Here is a 17,975-nt window from a genome sequence, read left to right as displayed (position 1 = left end):
AGCCGGGAAATGAGTCAGTGTGAAGCACGGTGGAAGGCGGGTGGCATTCATTTATGAAAAAATAATAAAAAGAAGACCATCATCAGCAAATTGGGAAGCTAGTGAGCACCAATCCAGTCTTTTCTCCATCTAGCCGTCCTCCCTGCCTGCCCACCCCCTGGTGCCCCCACCCTCTAACCAAAAAAAAGGAAAAAAAGTCCAAGTGGCTTGCTCTGATAAGTAGGTTAAGCTCCTATCTGTTAATTAGGCTATTCCAGATGTGACTAATTTACCAGCCATGGGCATACAATATGCTAAACACCAGGGAATTAAAGCGATGGAGAGGGACGCTTCCCATGTGCATTCTCTCTGATAGGACAAGTCATTTCAAAGCTCCAAAACCAACACAAGTTGCTATTTTAATCATTGCTCACCCTATCTGTTCCCACATAATAGTGCCTGCTCGAAATTAAAACATTAAAGGAAATTGAGATAATTGTCATTATCTGTAAAGTCGAAATCCTTGCCGGTTGCCGGAGCTGTCTGAAAATGCAAATTAGATTATTATTCAATTATCACACTCTGAAGATGAGATACACAGGTTTGGGTTTGTATGTACGCGGACGGGACGGACATCCTGCTGGAAGACGAGCAGGTCCGTGTCCTGTTTCGTGCGTCAAAACCTGTGTAATTTTTTCGGGCCCCAGCAGATGCTGCCAAAGTGCATTGTTTGTAGAGCCAGGGATGAGCCTATGAGCATATGCCGGCGTTCTGCACTCATTTTTCATCCTCGTGATTAGATTATCAGTTAAAATGATCAAGTAAAATCTAATTATTCATTTGAGATGTTGAGATCAGGCGGTATTGTAGGTAGGTCAATGACATATACGAGTGTCTAAGCTAAAGAAAAGAAAAAATCTGGTTTGTGACACGTGCCAAGTTCTTAGAAATATGTAGTCCTTGCCTTGCATGTTTTTGTACAGTAAAAAAAAAAACTTTTAAACATTTTTTTATACTTAATCTATTATCTATTTTTTATACTTTTATACAAGAATAGTTTGAATGTAATAATAAAACTACCTTGAACCTTGAATACAGGCGAGTGTGCACAGTTTTCATTACTTTCGTTACTGTTTATTTATTTATTTATTTATTTATTTGTACTAATATCAGCAATTTTTACATTAAAGTTTTCTATGATTTGGTGGGAGCACTTAATGTTTTACAATGTGGTCTAACCATGCATTTTTTCGATTTAGGGCTCTTTTCTATCATATAGCTTTAATATATGATTTTCTTTTTTTTTTTAAAGAAATAATACATTATTGTGTCAAATATTTGGCTTTCTTTTCAAGAATGTCTTTTTTTAAATATCAATTCTTCTTTGTGACATAAGAATATGAAAAATATTTTAATTCATTTTAATTCATAAAGAAAAAACATGTTAATCACGAAAGAGGTGTATTCAGGTCTTTGTATATACTGTTGCAATTACATATTTGAATGCGTTTTTATATCAATTCATATATTTAAAAAAATAGATAAAAATGCTAGTTATGGTGCATTCAAGCTATACTTAAATTGGTTCATGTGTTTACTGCAAATCCATGTCCTGGTTGTTGTGCACAGAACGCCCCTGGCCCAATGTAGCGCTCCTGAGGGCCGTCTCTCTGATTCTTCTGAATGAAGCGTCTTAATTGCAGACATCATGTCTGTGCTGTTCAACACTAAGCACTAGACTACTACATGCGGCAGAAGCATTTACATGTTTCCTGGCACATACGAACCCTCTTACAGCGCGCAAATCTAGACTCCTTTCATTTGAAGCCCGTCTCCTCAGTCGTCTGATAGAAGTGGGTTAACGTGATCCCTTCGGTCATATTGCAGTTGCTTGGAAGAAGAAAGTCCCAGAGTGTCTCACATAATCTGTTTTTCCCTGACTCTCTCTCTTTCTCTCTCTCTCTCTCTCTGCTCAATCATATATCTCCTGCATCCTTTTCTTAATTAATGCATCACAGAAATACATGAATAAGCAACTTGCTGGTAATAAGTGTCCCTCTGCACAGCACAGATCTCGTTTCTTTGTGCTTCCTTTTTAAAAGAGTGCTACTGATCTTGGCTGTTAGATGGCCTGGCCTATTATGGAGATGTGTGAATGGCCAGCAGGCATGTCTTACTGGAATTCCAGAGTGTGTAATTCTGCTGTAGTCTCAGAACTTGCCAAGCAATCACTCCAATGAAATTGATGAGATTCAATTTATTTATATGAAGCATTCAGATTTTTTTTTTTTGAGCACATGATTCAAAGAGTTACTGGAATATAGGACATCTAAAATTAATTGAGTTAAAAAATTAAATAAAACAGCGCTTTTAATACCATGCTGCAGCTTTTGCAAACATGCTGTACCGATCTCCTGGAGACAAAGGTTCGAATCTTAATTATCAACTTAGATAGATAGATAGATAGATAGATAGATACTTTTTAATAGCTGTTAATTATGTTTTATATTGTTACATTTGAATCACATCAAGTTCAAGATTGAACGGATGAAAAAAGGCTATGTTGACATTAGTCAAGGGTAAAATATGAAAAGATTTCGAGGACACAGCACAATCGTCGAAGATGTAACTCTATATACTCGATATTTGTTGAACTTTCATTTTGTTGCTAGGTTTGTTGGGATCAGCGGTGGAGCAGTTGGGTCAAGTGAATCTGGAGTCTCAGGGACTTGGCGAGTTTATTAATGTCTCTAGGCACAACCTCCTGACCCTGTCAAATCAAATCTTCTGTGTGCTGATCCACATCCTCAGAAAGAACGGCCTCAGATGATAGATTTTGAGTGAACTGCAACCCCTTCAAAATGACATGTACCAAAGTGCTCTCATTGCTCAAAAGCCAGTTAACCCCCATCGCCTTTTTGACACAAAAGCAAGAGACCTAGAGTGCCATTGTGTTTTTGTCCACTTTCCACTATATAAAAGCCATTTGTTTATAAAACACATTAGCCCACATTCTCATATTGTGTCTGCAGGCGAAACAGCTCCTGTCTTTTATTGCTGTGAATCGAGTCCCTCAGAATTTGGTTCTTTTGGCCCCTGCATGGCTTGAAGGACTGTAGTTTTTGCTTTGTATTCAGCTGGGCTGTTTTTTCAGTGTGTGATGAACCCTACTCAACAGTGTGTTAACTGAAATAGGAAGTGACAGATTCACTAAGGGATAATCTTCCTGCCAAAGAAACAGATATTACCCCTTGCTTGCACATTACAGTATGGCCCAGCAGGTAGAACTGCAAGACCCCTTAAAATACACCAGTTTTTATTGATTTTGGTCAAAATAATTTGACCGAAATGTGTTTCGTGTTATTAAATAGTACAGGTCAGTTTAGGTTTTGCACTTTTTGCCTAGTGTTATGCTGTAGGTAATATCTCACAAACTCACTATATATAATATATACTGTATATATGCTCACCAAAGCAGCATTTTTTTTAAATACTACAATATGCAACATCATTATAAAAGTATCAGTAAAAACAAGGTATATTCAATATTTTGAAATTTAAATAACAATTTAAAATAACTTCATTACATTGAAAAATCAGAATGTTCAGAAGCATTTATTTGAAATAGATTGTTTTTTTGTTTTTTTTTATTATTTCTAATTATTGCTGTTACTTTATTTAATTCATCCTTGCAAATAAAAAAAAACCTTAGTAGACCCAAGCTTTTGAACAGTAGTGTATTTGTGTATAGAAGGATGTATTCAGCTTAATGATTGTGAAGGAGTTATAGTCAAAACATAATTATATATATATATATATATATATATATATATATATATATATATATATATATATATATATATATATATATAATGTAATATGAGGCAGTTTTAGAGGGTTATACTGAGGTAGGGCTAGATGAAGGAGCTTGTGCGATGCTCTGTGAGGTGTGAGGAGTCAGGGGTGGGCGTAATGGAGAGAGGGAGGGGCCAGGCCATTAAATAAAGTGTTCATTGCTGGCTTTAATTAAATGGTGACTGTGATCTGAGTGGAGCGGGAGATTGGATTGTATGACATATCTCTAGCCTCCGCTGAGAGCTCACATCAGCTGTGTCAAAGATATCGGGAACGGAGCATAAAGTCAATTACAGCTCCAACAGTGAACAGATAGAAGAGGCGAAAAACACTCCCAAATGCTGTCATTTGAGAGCGTTTCAGACACGTTTATGACAAACTACATCGAAGGGGGTTTTGAGAGCCACGCAGGTGGACGTGGAGCAATTTGGACGGGTTGACGTTGACCCAAGACTTTCGAACAAAGCCATGCAGGAAACCCTCGTGATTGTGGGCTGAGATTAATCCTGGAAGGTAGGTATTGTTTGCGTAGCGCTCGCCGCAGTAGATTGAAAGGTACTTCAGGTGCTCCAGGTCACAACTTCACCCTCAAATTATTTCAACGAGGACTTGAGGAGCCCTTCAGCGCTGCGGCCGCTGCTCCCGAGGCCCTCTCGAGTCTGAACTCAACAAGGCTGCGGGGAATTCACAATATGCTTGTATAATCAGCGCAATTAAAACGGCTACACTTTGGCATGAGATAATGCTGGGGAAATCCGGTTTGTGTGCATCTGCCATTTTGTCGGTACAGTCTGTTCAGACCAGCGGTGTGTTGGATTTCGCCTCAGCGAGAATGATGTTAGATGTCGATTTCCTCAGGGAAAGTGCTTAAAATGTATGAGCCGAGCTCTGGCCGTTGTTTATTTTGTTTGTCACTGAATTACTTGATATGGTTGTCACAAATATGAATGTCACGGAAGCGGATAAACAGCTTTTCAGGATCAGATCGAAAATTGTGATTAAACTTCAAAAAATAAACCTTTTTTATTTTATTTTTTTTCCCAGATATTTTTCACCGCAGATGAAAAATCGCAGGTCATACATCTATGTTTTGACAGTATAATTGATTTTCTATTGATGTAGTACCCAGCTGCTCTTATCCTTAATTCTATCACAGAATTTAATGACAGAAAATAAAAGCGAAGGGATCTCCGTAAGCCCAGTGAGATGAAAAAGAGCCGACAGGAGGACGAGAGAACCATCAGCCATCGCCCTGAGCTGTCCTTGTGAAACAACACTTATGGATGGTCTTTTCCCTTTTCTTAATCTACAAAGTGGAAATATTTCATGAATATTGATGGGATCTGGACATGTTTTCCAGCATTGTTTTTTATTAGGAACTAGCTAATTCCCGAGCCCCCGTCTGGCTTTGCTTGTTATCAGGCTATGCAGTGTACATAAAGGCGCATTTAACCTGCGATTAATCTCAGGCACTCCAGCGCTGAGCGTTTGTAATGTGATAGAAAGTTCTGGATGAGCTTCAAGCCAGGTTTGGATAAAGGCCTCCGCGTGCGCCACGGCTGAATGAGACAATCATTTTCAATGGGCTCCCATTGCTTGCTTTTACTCTCCGAGCCCCCTCCTTCCCCACGTAGAGCAGCGAGGATTCAGTGGAATGAATGTTTGTTGATTTCCCTCTGAAATCAAGAAGTAGATTAGTTTGAATTGGTGGGGAATGAGGTGAGGAGGCTAGGTGGCTCGCTATCGCCCGAGCCCATTTCCCATTTCCTGTGTGTGCGCGCTGGAGGTGTGAGAGAGAGGGCAATGGTAATTACCGTCTGTTTCTCTGGCGCAGTTATGCCACTGATACACATCCACGCTCCCATTATCCCTCAGATCAGCCAAGCAGTTTGTGTTTGCGTTCGGAGAGTATCAGATTCCAGATCTGGCCCAAGACGTTAGAGAGAGCGAGAGAGAGATGTCACATCTCAACCTCCCTCTCAGACTTTGTATGAGCTTCTAGTCCATCTTGTTCGTGGTGCCTTCTTTTTTTTTTTTTTTTTTTCAGAAACGTTGAATAATGAATTTGATAACAAAGGGAAATGTGGCAGCCTTCGCCGGCCTGACTGAAGTGCTTAATTAGCTGATTACAACGAGCCAGGATTGGCCTCTCACCGCTCGCATTCGGTCTGCGATTTCACATGACTGTCCCCTTGCCACATCCGACTGACTGTTCATAGCCCCCCTGCGGTGGCCGCTTTCTGAGCCAAAATGTGAAATTACTGTGGCACATTCAGCCGTTGAAATGAGCAGCCCCAGTCTGGATTAAACCAATCTTCACACAAGACAATAAACCCGTCATTTCTACGAGTGTGGTGGGATTGCTCCTACTTCGAAATTACTCTGCAAATATGCTAAGGATAGGGCCGACTGGACAGTTAGATGACTAGCTTTTAAACCACAAACTGATGCTGAAGATTAAATCCTGAGCATCAAACTATACATTTAATAATATTAATAGTAATTAATGCCTTGTTTTTCTTCTTATTATTATTTTTCTTATTATCGTTTTATTAAAGGGATGAATCCTCCCTATTAACTGGTTAGTTAGTTATTAACATGCATATTACCAGCATATTGGCTATTTATTAGTACATTCTGCATGACCATATTCTAGATCCTTAATCGTACCTAATACCTAATGACTTACTAAGCGGTAATTAGCAGTTAATAATAGTTCATTAGTGAGAATCAGACCTTAAAATAAAGTTATTATTATTATTATTAATATTTACTACTCCTACTACTACAGAAACAAATAATAAAAACATTATACATAACTTTATGAGTAAGAAATAATGTCTTCAGTTTATCAATTTATAAATTGTATATCATAAATAATAGGATCAAGAATAATGTATTTACTATTATTATTAGCAGTAACAATTGGTTACTTAATGGCCTCTCAATATTTTAATACTGCTACTACAGCAATCTTGTACTACACTCATCTTGTATGACGTATTTATTTTGAAATATGTCTCACTGTCTTTTTTTTTTCCATGTAAATGAGAGTCAAATGTGTTTTGTTTGTACCCCAACATTCTTCAGAATATATTCATATTCCCATCTATAAAATAAAGTGATCTTAAGACTAACATTTGCGGAGCCACTGTCTCAGTGGCCATCGTCTTTTGTCACGGTGCAAAATCTGAAAGGCGGCAGACGGTTTTAATCCGCAGACCGTTCGAACACGACGTAGCGCTGGCGGAGACGGCACGGTTGCGCGCGGGAGCGAAATAAGCCTTTCCTCTGCATCAGCTTTTTCGCTCTCGCAGACTGTAACACAAAACTACATTTAAAGCATCAGATTTTGTGGGGCCGATGTGCAGCCTCAATAATTGATGAGCTTGGCTGAGTGTGGAGGTTTGGAGACTCGCTTCGCTTTACTGCAACGCCAGAGAAAAAGAGAGAGGTGAAAGTGTTAGATATTCTCTCACATGGTGTAGGTTGTTATGCTGTACCACCCACACTTTAGAGCAAGTGAGCTGTGAAATGTATTCATTGTAACATGGAAAATGGAGGCAAGGAATTGCCTGTAATGTCTGACAGCAAGGGCAGCCAGCCAACATCACCTGCATTATTTCACTTGTGTGTGTGTGAGTGCGTGTGTGTTTTTCCTCTCTCTTTTTTTTATATATATTATTATAGGTTTGGGAAATAGGCAGCAATTTCATTACGATGTGATTTGGGAAGAAATTGGCCACCATTGAGTGACCCCACCGCAGAGGATCAAATGGGAAGTCAGCTCAAATAAAGTTAATAGTGCATTAACTGAAGGCAGCATTGCTGAGCCCCTAAGCAGTGTTCCTCATCCAGCGCCTGCCCCTCTCCTTCCTCCTGCTCTTCTTCCTTCTGCCCCCCCTCCCCCCAGTTTTTGCTCCTCATTTGTCTTTTATCCTCTCCTCTCTTCTCTCTGTGAAACCGCAAGGCAGCTACTGTATATTTGTACCTCCAAGGCGAAGCGGCACGGTAAAAAAAGTGGATTGGCTGCAATGTATAGGAATGAGGCACGCGAACCAATGGAGTGTGCCTTTAGCCCCTCCCATCTGCATATCTCCGCTCCTCCGCAGCTTGCGAGAAAGCAGCCTGATGAATAACACAGAGGGGACTTGTCTCTGGGATTATTAATTTCCCATCTCTCTCTCTCTCTCTCTCTCTCTCTCTCTCTTACTCTCTCCCCTCCCTGCCTCTCTCTCTCCTTCCCCTCGTTCTTTCTCTGTGTGCTTACCCCTTGCGCGTGGCTTTTTTTTGTTTCTTGCCTTGCTGTTTGAAATGATCCTTTTCCATTCAGTGTGAGAGTGCATGAGTGTTGCTTCATGGAGCTGTGCGGCCACTGTTAACACTGCCTGGTAGCTATTCTTCCACACAAGAGCTCTCGCGTCACGAGGGGGTGAGTTGGTATCTATTAAAATCAATATAGTGTCGTGAGACCCAGGGCTAAAGCAGCCGGTCCGGTCGGGGGGGGTGGGGGTGCAGGATAGGTTTTCTAAATCTGAGTATGCCTGCATCTAAGCCTGACCTACAAAGGAAAGGGAATTTCTCGCTGAGGACTCCAGTTGAGCGCCGGTGCGCGGTCGGACGCTTGTATTTGTGTGTGCGAGTGTGTGTTAATGTCAGAGAACGCCTGGGTCTCATAGTGTGATCAGTCAGCTAACAGAGCAGCGAGTTGCTTTTGTTGCTAAACACCAGGCATGCTTTTATCAGAGCTAATGGGGATGCGTGTGAGAGACCTTGATTTTGCTGGGGGAATGGCAATGGGATGGAAATGCGAGCTAATGATGGGTAATTGAAATAGCGGGGAATTATAGTTTGTTTTGTTGATATTCTCTCCCTCGCACGCTTTTTCTCTCTCCCTCTCCGAACCTTTGTTGGAATATTGATGACTCTCTCAGGCTGCAAAAATGATAATGATTATAATGACATCTGCATCGGAAAGTACTTACGAGAGCAATAACAACTAACAATTGAACTTAACGCACTTTACGTGACACACTCAGGCCTTGACTCGACTCACACATGAAGGGACGCTTGTGAATGGATGTTCGGTATGGTTGTGTTTGATTAAGTGTGTGGGTTTGCTGCAGGAGAAGGTAGAAATATAACTTCTGACGCATCATTCGGTGTCTACCACATGGCTGTGTTTTGATTGGTTGTTAGTGCAGGATATAATTTGTGGGAGGGGTTTATAATGTCACTTGATTACAATAACTGTTTTATTTACGTTTTTGAACACATTAAATTGAACAAAAATACACAATAGTGGTATTAACAGTTTAAAGTGTTCAAAAATATATTTAAGCTCAGACAACATGGCTGTGTTTGGATTGGCTGTTTTGAGGGGCATGGGAGTGCTAATCGTAGTATTATTATTATTATTATTATTGTCATTTTTATTCATATTATTTTATAGTTTTTATTGACATTTTGTGGTATGTAGGTTGAATTGACTGGCTGTTTGTGTGCAATATTGCTCATTTTGAATTAAATAAAAAATGGTCGTAAAAATATGCATTAAAAAGCAAACACATGTCCCAAAAATATAAATTAAAACATGTACACTGATTTCAGTAAAAAGAATTGCGTGTAAACACTAAATTATATTTTCAATTTTTTTGTGATTCCACACATTTATTGAAATCCAAGTTACAGTTAAAATTATTTAATGTGAGGAATCACATTCAGTACAGGTAAAAATATTACTTCCAATGTATCATTAAATAACCATTTAATTGTGAAACATAATTTGTAGAAGTTTACTGATATGTCAATAGTTAAACAAATTCACAGACATTGACTAATTTTTATATACATTTTGGCAAATATTTTTTTGGGATTTGTTTAAAAGCAACATTATTCAATTTTAATAGCTGTGTTTTGTTCGGACCATTTAGACAATATTTATCATTATACGTATTGAAGCCTTTTTTTTTCTTTACAAAGTCTGTTGTAAACGAGGGCTCGTTTTCAAATTAAAATTAAGTTAAAAGATTTTCCCCCCACTTTTTGTGTGTGGTTTAATCTCCCGCACTGTAGTGCACATTGTCTCCCCTATCGTCCTAAAGAAAACATGATCCTCTACATAAGCTGACATGTCTTTTTATACCCTCATTACATTGTTTTCAGTAGCTTTGTTCAGTCGAAAATGATTTTGGAAGAAATAACAATAGCAGGAAAAAAGCAAAAAGAGCGAGCGAGCGAGGAAGAAGGAGAGAGAGAGAGAGAGAATACCCCACATTCTGTTTATGTAATTTAGTGAGTCATAACGTGGGTGCATGAGGCATTATGCAAGTTCTGGTTGTGCTTTGAAAAATTGGTTATCTCCACAGCACCTACAAGGCACACAGATGGATGCGCCTCAGTTGTGGTGTGCCTGAGCCCTGGCAGTGCGGGGAGCCAGGGCGTCTCAAAGCAGGGAGCCCTTCTGGAGGAGGACAGGCCTCTTTTTCTCGAGCCGTCAGAGCTTTGGATTGGTAAATCCTGTGGGCTTGACCGAATAGAGGAAGTGCAGAGCTACACGAGGGTGAATAATCATAGTGTGCAGGAGAGGGGATTTCGCAGGGCACTGCATATGCCCTGTGCCTACAATTCACCCCGCCGCTCATTAGATGCTGAATACATCATGCAGATTTCTGCCAGTCCTCTCATTTCAAATGCAGCTCCTCTTGACAGAAATTAGAAAAGAGAATATATAATCAAAGTGATGCTGTTGTGCGTGCTCGTGTGCCGTTTTTTTTCCTATTTAAAATTGATTCGCATTAAAAATAAATCTCAGTATTAATTTTAAATAAATATATTTAATATGTCAACAAATAAAAAAACAAAAAGCTTCTGAAAATAAAAAATAAAACCGATTATTCCCCACGACTTAACAAAGAACCAGACTGTTCAAACACCGTCTACGTCAACTATAAAATATCCCCCGGGCGCCATGATTATACGTTTCATTGTTCGCTATGAAACGTGTAATCACAGTATTATTCTCAAATAAATATGTTTAATGTAATTCATCCCTAATTCATGAATTCCTGGCCAAAAAATGCTTACTAAAAATAAAACAAGTGCCCGTTTTGCAGATCTGATTATTCCCCATGACTTAACAAAGATCCAGACTGTTCAAACACCATGTACGTTGGCTGTAAAACATCCCTGGGCCGTGATGATTATATGTTTCATCGTTTGGAAAATGCATGGCCCTTAAGTGTGAGAATGAAGTATAGAGTTAGATCGCTCCCTCTTTTATTTCCCTTGGAAGCTGGTGAAGGGTTGCTGCGTACTCTGTTATCGTCAGTGGGAGTTAAGTGCTGTGTGTTGAGCACAATCGGAACGTGTTTATTGCGGCGATTATGTAACTGGTTATAGTCTTAGCCTGTCCTGTGCTGCCGAGGCCTTGCGGCGCACATTACGCTAGTTGCTAGCGTTGCTGTTTCGCTCGAGGCAGGGCAAAGGGATAGGGGGAGGGAGGAGGAGGGTGTCGGGGAAACCTCACACCGGGCATACGGCATTTGCTATCGTTTGTTGAGTGGAAATAGAAACGTAGCATTCCGCCGGTGTGTCATACTCGTATTGAAATGATAATGGAGCACATGCCGATGTAACGGGGGCTCCGCTCTCAACCCCACAGGGAGTTGAAGGAGAATACCACGGTCGATAGTTCTGCACAACAAAACAAAACAAAAACTGCTCTCCTGGCGATACGTATAAATGCTGCCTCCTTATTGTTAACAAGACGCCACGTCCTAGGCAAAGGAGCCATTAAAGAAAACAGTGGCTGTTATTAAGTCAATGACTGAGCGAAGCACACTGGGGGTGATAAAACGATCATATTAATACCTTGAACTCTCGCTTTCGCTAAATGGGGCAAGTGTATATTGCTTTGTAAACATTTCCACATCAATAGTACGGTGCCACAACAAAAGATAAACCCCAGGTTGAACAAGGAGATAAAGCGACTGTTTCACAAGATTAAATAGAAAGTGATGCCAGCTTGGCAGCCAGGCCGTGTGTTGCATGGATTATTTATAATGGGAGCAAAAAAAAAAAAAAAAAATGCAAATCATACAATTACAAGCCGTAAAGCCAAGTATTAAAATAAGAGAGCAGAATTAAGGCCTTCAGCTGATGTGATGAAAATAAATGAATTTAAATCTAGCATTTGCATTTTGGCAAAAATAGACCTGGAAGACTGTTCTATAATAAGAATATCATTTTTTTATTTAGAACTTTTGTTTGTGTTCCGCATGAGCTTTTTAACTTGTATCTGTGCTTTTAATCTGCGTCCTTAAAGCACAATAGCTTCACGCCTGCTTTAAATATTGTTTTTTGTTTTTGTTTTTGTTTTTTTATCTACACAGGCAGCTTTTGTAATGTATGACATGAAGGAAATTAGCTCATAAAGAGTCATGAAATTTCTCCTACATGGAATTGTGTTGTTTGCAGATCTCCGTGTTGTAAAGAAGGCCTCCATAATCCATTTACTTCAATTTGTAAACGCACAAATGACACCGTGCACCAGCGCAGATGTTATGAACCCAACAGAATCTTCTAATACCTTGTATATCTAATCTTATTCAAATTAGAAAGCATGTCTGCGCCCCGCTTTTGTAAAGGAAAGGAAGGAAGGAAGCATTTGACAAATGCGTTATTTTTGCGTAAGTAGTGCACGAATTGTATTTCAATCGGTTATTATTAAGTAGACGTTAAATATCAAATGTACTTTGTCAGATCTTGCACACGCAGTATTGGATTTCTTTCTTTTTTTTTTGTATTAACTCTACGTTAAATATACATTGAACGATATTTGTGATTTGTCCTTGCTAGGTTTACTTTGCACGTACTGCGCTTGAGTTTATTCCAAAGGATAGAAGTCTGTGGCTAATCCTCTGGTTTGTACATACTGTCGGCTTTGATAGGGGAAAAAATGAAGATGCCGTGTGGGTGTGCAAGATTAGGCTTATCTTCAATTGCATTGTATATAGGGATATCCACGGTGACATTGACAGAATGGGACGCTTCTCCCTTTAAAACAAGCCAAAGGAATTTGCAGGTTGAAACAGTGGAGGCGATCAGGAGTGGTGGAGGCGCCCGGGCTGCAGTTTGTTTGTGGTGGCGTGCTTATGCATGATAGCCCCAGCTCAGGACAACAGCGGGATGAATAAAACGCTCGGATTGTTCACAGCCATTGTCCCGCTGCGGGTTGCTCTTTGTCCTGAAGATACCTTCGCTTAGCTCTCCACATCATGTTCTTACCTCCCTGTCGCGGCAGCTCCGTCCTTCCAGGATGCTTGAGATGCCAGAGCATCTAATGGCCCCTGCCAAGATGCCTCCAAAGACAACCACTTTTGAGATAGGGATGTACACGCCACAGTGAATCTAAATCATTCTGTTGTGTAAACGGCAATTTCTGTCTCCTGACATGTGTTGACGTGTTTCCTATTGCTAAGAGATGTCAGCATGTTTTTAAGGGATGCACCGTTGATATATTAGTGAATTGGGTTTTTGGTTTGTCAGTATCAGTCAATATTGGATATTCAGTTGTGCATGCCCTATTTTTTAGTAATGATATTTTGCCATCATCCAACAATCACTAGTTAATCTATAAAACGTTACAAATTTTTTACCACTGATAAATTTATTTATTTTAAATATACATTTGGCTATTTATTGCCTACTGGCCATATTATTGTTAACTAAAACTAAGTTAAAGAACTTTTTTTTTCCAGAAATATAAAGAAAGATTTAATAAAATATAAATATTAGATGATAAAATAATTAATAAATAATTAAACTCATGGCCATGGCAACTAACTGAAATAATTAAGTTGAATTTGAATCACCAAATTTTAAAACTAAAGCTGAATATATATATATATATATATATATATATATATATATATATATATATATATATATATATATATATATATATATAACTATAATTATAATTACAATTATTCACAAACATAGCAATTGTAAAAGCACGTAAAATTACTAAAGTCTAAACTGAAATTAAAATAAGTCAAAATATTAACATGGCTATATAAATGTATGGCTATCACATTAAATAAAAAGGCTATAGTCGTTATATAGGTCAAAGTGATGAACCATGACGTTCTACTTTCTAGCTGGCAGCATCAGTATTAGGAAGACCAAGTAAAAAAGGAAAAAAGACTATAAAATAAGTATACTATACTAGTATACTAGAACATGCTGACCTCAAAGCTCTTATTCATTTCCTAAAAGTCAAAAAACTCCAGTACAAATCAAATAATAGTAAACAAGTCTATAATGATTGTGTTTTGCTACAGCTGGTCTCCATAAAAGCATCAAGGTTGACACACAAGCCCCTGCGTCAATCATTACAGATATTTTCCTCAGAGTCCGAGTTGACTTCTCACTCTACCTCCAGCTTGCGTGATTGATGTCGGGCAAGGTTAGCGGAAAAAGAGTGCACTGTGTTCTTTGACCGACGGTGGGCCGCTGTCCTCTTTCTATGTCTCCCTGCATCCGCCCCTCCTCTATATCTTTCAGGAAAGGCCTGCTTCAGGACTGCCACAATTTTTCAGCTCCAGCCCCGAGCACCTCTGCCCCCAGACTTAGCCCAGCTGCTGTGGACCACAGACACACTAATTGGCCCTGATTTAGTCTGCCATGCTTTAAGTGCACTCTGCTGTGTGTGCTGCGTGGGGCTGTCATGTCAGTCCGCTCTTTTCCCACTGGCTCTTTAGGCCATTACCTAAATGAAGTGCTGCCACTGGAAGTTGGTGAGCACATGCTAACGGTGAGGTATTGATTTGTGGGTTATTTCAAGTGATGATATCTCTGTCTTCAATCCAAAAAGGAGAAAAATATCTCAGGAGAACTGTTTCTTATAATATGCTTAAATTATTTAATAAGTTAATGGTGTATTTGGTGATAATACGTTTCATTTACATAAGGTTTGTAAGTATAGCTACACTCTATAAGGAATGAAAATAAGCCAAAACATGAATAAGCATATTCAAATTTTTTACATTGCTTTTGATAGTACTCGTTTTCGTTTTTCAGAAAATAATGATAATTTCTCTCTCTCTCTCTCTCTCTCTCTCTCTCTCTCTCTCTCTCTCTCTATATATATATATATATATATATATATATATATATATATATATTGTGACGGAGGTGTGTGTGTGTGTGTGTGTGTGTGTGTGTGTGTGTGTGTGTATATTGCAGATTGCTGTATTGTATTATATATATATATATATATATATATATATATATATATATATATATATAGAGGTCTTGACAAACAAATGTGCTGAACTGAAGCCAAGTCATTTATGGCATCGCGTTTCAGTATGCCAAGGCCTAAATCAATTTAACTTCACAGCTAGTGGGGCACGGATGGAAATATGGACATTCGCCGCCACGCAGGAGTGCTACTTCCTGCCAGGCTCTGCCAGTCCTCAGAATTAAAACCATTAATCTATACACAGGTGACTGTTTTAGCACGCTAGCACAGCAGATTCAGCCGCCCGAACGAGGTGTTCACTTAAGGAAAACCAACAGCATTGAAACAAACAAGTTTTCCCAAGGGAAAAGTGTCCAAAATCCTGTTTTCCGGAGTCCGGCGGTCGGCTGCGCAAAAGAGACCTGTTACGAAACATGCAAATGTGCTGAACTGAAGCTGTCATTTGTTCCTAAGCATTTCAGCATGCCAAGGCCTAAATCAATTTAACTTCACAGCTAGTGGGGCACGGATGGAAATATGGACATTCGTGCGGCTACGCCCTGCCAGTCCTCAGAATTAAAACCATTAATCTATACACAGGTGACTGTTTTAGCACGCTAGCACAGCAGATTCAGCCGGAACGAGGTGTTCACTCAACAGCATTGAAACAAACAAGTTTTCCCCTCGCAAATCCTGTTAGGAAACGCGACGGAGGCTGTTCTGCTTAAAATCATTAGCATCGCAAGGTTCTCAAATTGAATACGCATCAGATGCACGTTTTCTCAAAGCGCAATCTGAAACGCACGGGGTCTGGTGGTAGTCCATCAGCCAGTTCAGAGTGGCGAAATGACTTGGGTTTGCCGAGCACATTATTGTGTATTTGACAGTTCTTGACAGTTCAATTTTAGCCCTGTGTTCGCCTGACATTATTCTATCAGGGCCCTCCATAATCTGAGGCTGTAATACGCCGGATGCGGCAAATGCTTATTTCCAAGACCTCTGCGGCAGGGGCCGGCCTGCGCCATCACTCATATCTCAATTACCTAATCTAATGCATCTCAGTGGGCTGCTGCCCGAGCTTCATTTACTGTAAGTGCTAGAAGCTCCTCTGCAATTGTTATGTGCGCCAGCACCAACCTGCGCCGTCTGGGGGAGAGTGAGCTCGATCGGAGAGGGCCAGGGAAACACACGAGAAGCAGGAGGGGGAGACGGAGGTGGAGAGCGAGAAAGACTCGGGGAGATGAAACGAGTTGGCGGGGGGAAAAAAGACAAAGAGAGAACAGCGAGCGCTTCTCTGTAAGAAGGTGTCATGCATCGGCGGGCGGAGAGGAAGAGCGCTGTAGAATAGACGAGTATTAGCAGCTACGCGCATGCTGTTATAGGAACAGGAAGCAGAGCTCCTTTCCAATAGCACTCGCCTCCACATTTTTGGGGGATTGTAGCTCGGGTTCTGAAACTTGGTGAGCTGCCTCGCTGCCTGCCGCTTACATAGGTAGCCGACTACTGAGGCAGCGTACTCTGTCATGGAACTTTATAGCTGACTCATTTGAAACGCGCTTGAGAGATTCTACTCATAATTAGTTTGCTGTTAGCATGTTGCTAAGCTAATGTGCGGTACACAAATAAGCATGAAATATTCTGCTCAGTATGCTATATGGGGTATTGTAAATATAGGTTTATAATTCATAAATAGCAAACTGGTCACAATGTCATCTCTGGAAAGGATGTGATGCTATCTTAGAATTAGGGTAAAATTAGGTATTTTAGAAGGTAGCATTATTAAGTTTAAATGCAGGACTGTTTATATGTAATTTATGCATGTTATTTTTAACAAGGCTGCATTTATTTGGAGAAATTATGAGGAAACTGTAATATTGTGAAATATTACTGCAATAGAGAATAACCTTTCTGTTTGAATATATTTTATTCTAAATTGTAATAATATTTCACATTATTACAATATTCAGCACCATTATACCTTTTGTGTCACATGGTACTTCAAAAATCATTGCAGATTTTTTTTCCCCCTTAGAAACATTTCTTCATCATAAGTGTAAAAAGAATTTGAAAGAAGAGCTTTTATTTTACTTAGAAATCTTTTGAACATTATAAAAATGACTGTTCTTGAAAAAATAAAACCAATTTTTATTGAATTTTCAGTATCAACCAATCAGTCATTCTGTTCCCAAATGTTTACACAATAATCCTAAAATAAAGGTTAGAGGCCACACTGAAGCTTTTCTTTTAACATTTATAAAAATATTTGAGATTTCATAATATTTCATATTTGGCACTATTTCTAATCCAAAAATTACAAATAAATTTAGTATTTTTTCTCAAATGTCATTAAAGCAAAACGGGGTATCATAAAAATGAAGAAATTCTTATTCTTATTTAAATGTATTTTTTTATCAGTTTTTCTGTCAAACTGTTACGCAGACTGTATGATGTTTATAATTAGAAGCTAGTGTTTTCAGATTTTTGTACCTCACTGTGTGTGCTCAGCCTTGTGAAAACAAATGGCCCAAGTGTCTGTATGGTTTTTCTAGAGTGTGAACAATGAATGAGAACAGCAGGAATCTGGAGATATGTCACCCAAACTAGCCTCTCCGGCAAGACCACAGGCAAAAGAAGCCTCTTCCCCTCCCCGATCCTTCTGTGACAGCTGGAGAGGGATTCGTCCGCAGACTGATTTACTGTAGTGAGGATGAGATTCACATACTAAGCCGGCTTTTAAATCATTTTTAAAACTGTCAAGTGAAATGCTTTCCAGTAACACTGGTGAGCTAATATATTAGCGTTGCCTTGGTAACGCAGGGAAAGAAATTGTTTGATGTATCCTCGGAGGGTTTAAACGAGGGGTAGGATGGTGGCGCGGCGAAAGTTGCTCGCC

At 39.4% G+C, this 17,975-nt stretch overlaps 1 protein-coding gene across 7 annotated transcripts in view; it reads left to right on the top strand.

Annotated features, from left to right (window-relative positions):
• Positions 1–17,975, top strand: part of rbfox1 (RNA binding fox-1 homolog 1) — a 216,779-nt gene that overhangs the window by 139,527 nt on the left and 59,277 nt on the right. Inside the window, exon 1 of one of the 7 annotated variants that reach the window (XM_043235262.1) lies at positions 8,042–8,266. The exons of the other annotated variants lie outside the window; for them this stretch is intronic. The gene's annotated coding sequence lies outside the window, so the exon portion shown is untranslated. Of the gene's footprint in view, positions 1–8,041; positions 8,267–17,975 lie in introns of those variants that run through there. 7 annotated transcript variants of the gene reach the window in all.

This window comes from Puntigrus tetrazona, chromosome 3 (genome assembly GCF_018831695.1).
Source record: "Puntigrus tetrazona isolate hp1 chromosome 3, ASM1883169v1, whole genome shotgun sequence".
In the NCBI taxonomy this organism is placed as follows: domain Eukaryota; kingdom Metazoa; phylum Chordata; class Actinopteri; order Cypriniformes; family Cyprinidae; genus Puntigrus; species Puntigrus tetrazona.
The sequence above is the reverse complement of the archived record's forward strand: the minus strand, read 5'-3'. Positions and strand labels throughout refer to the sequence as shown.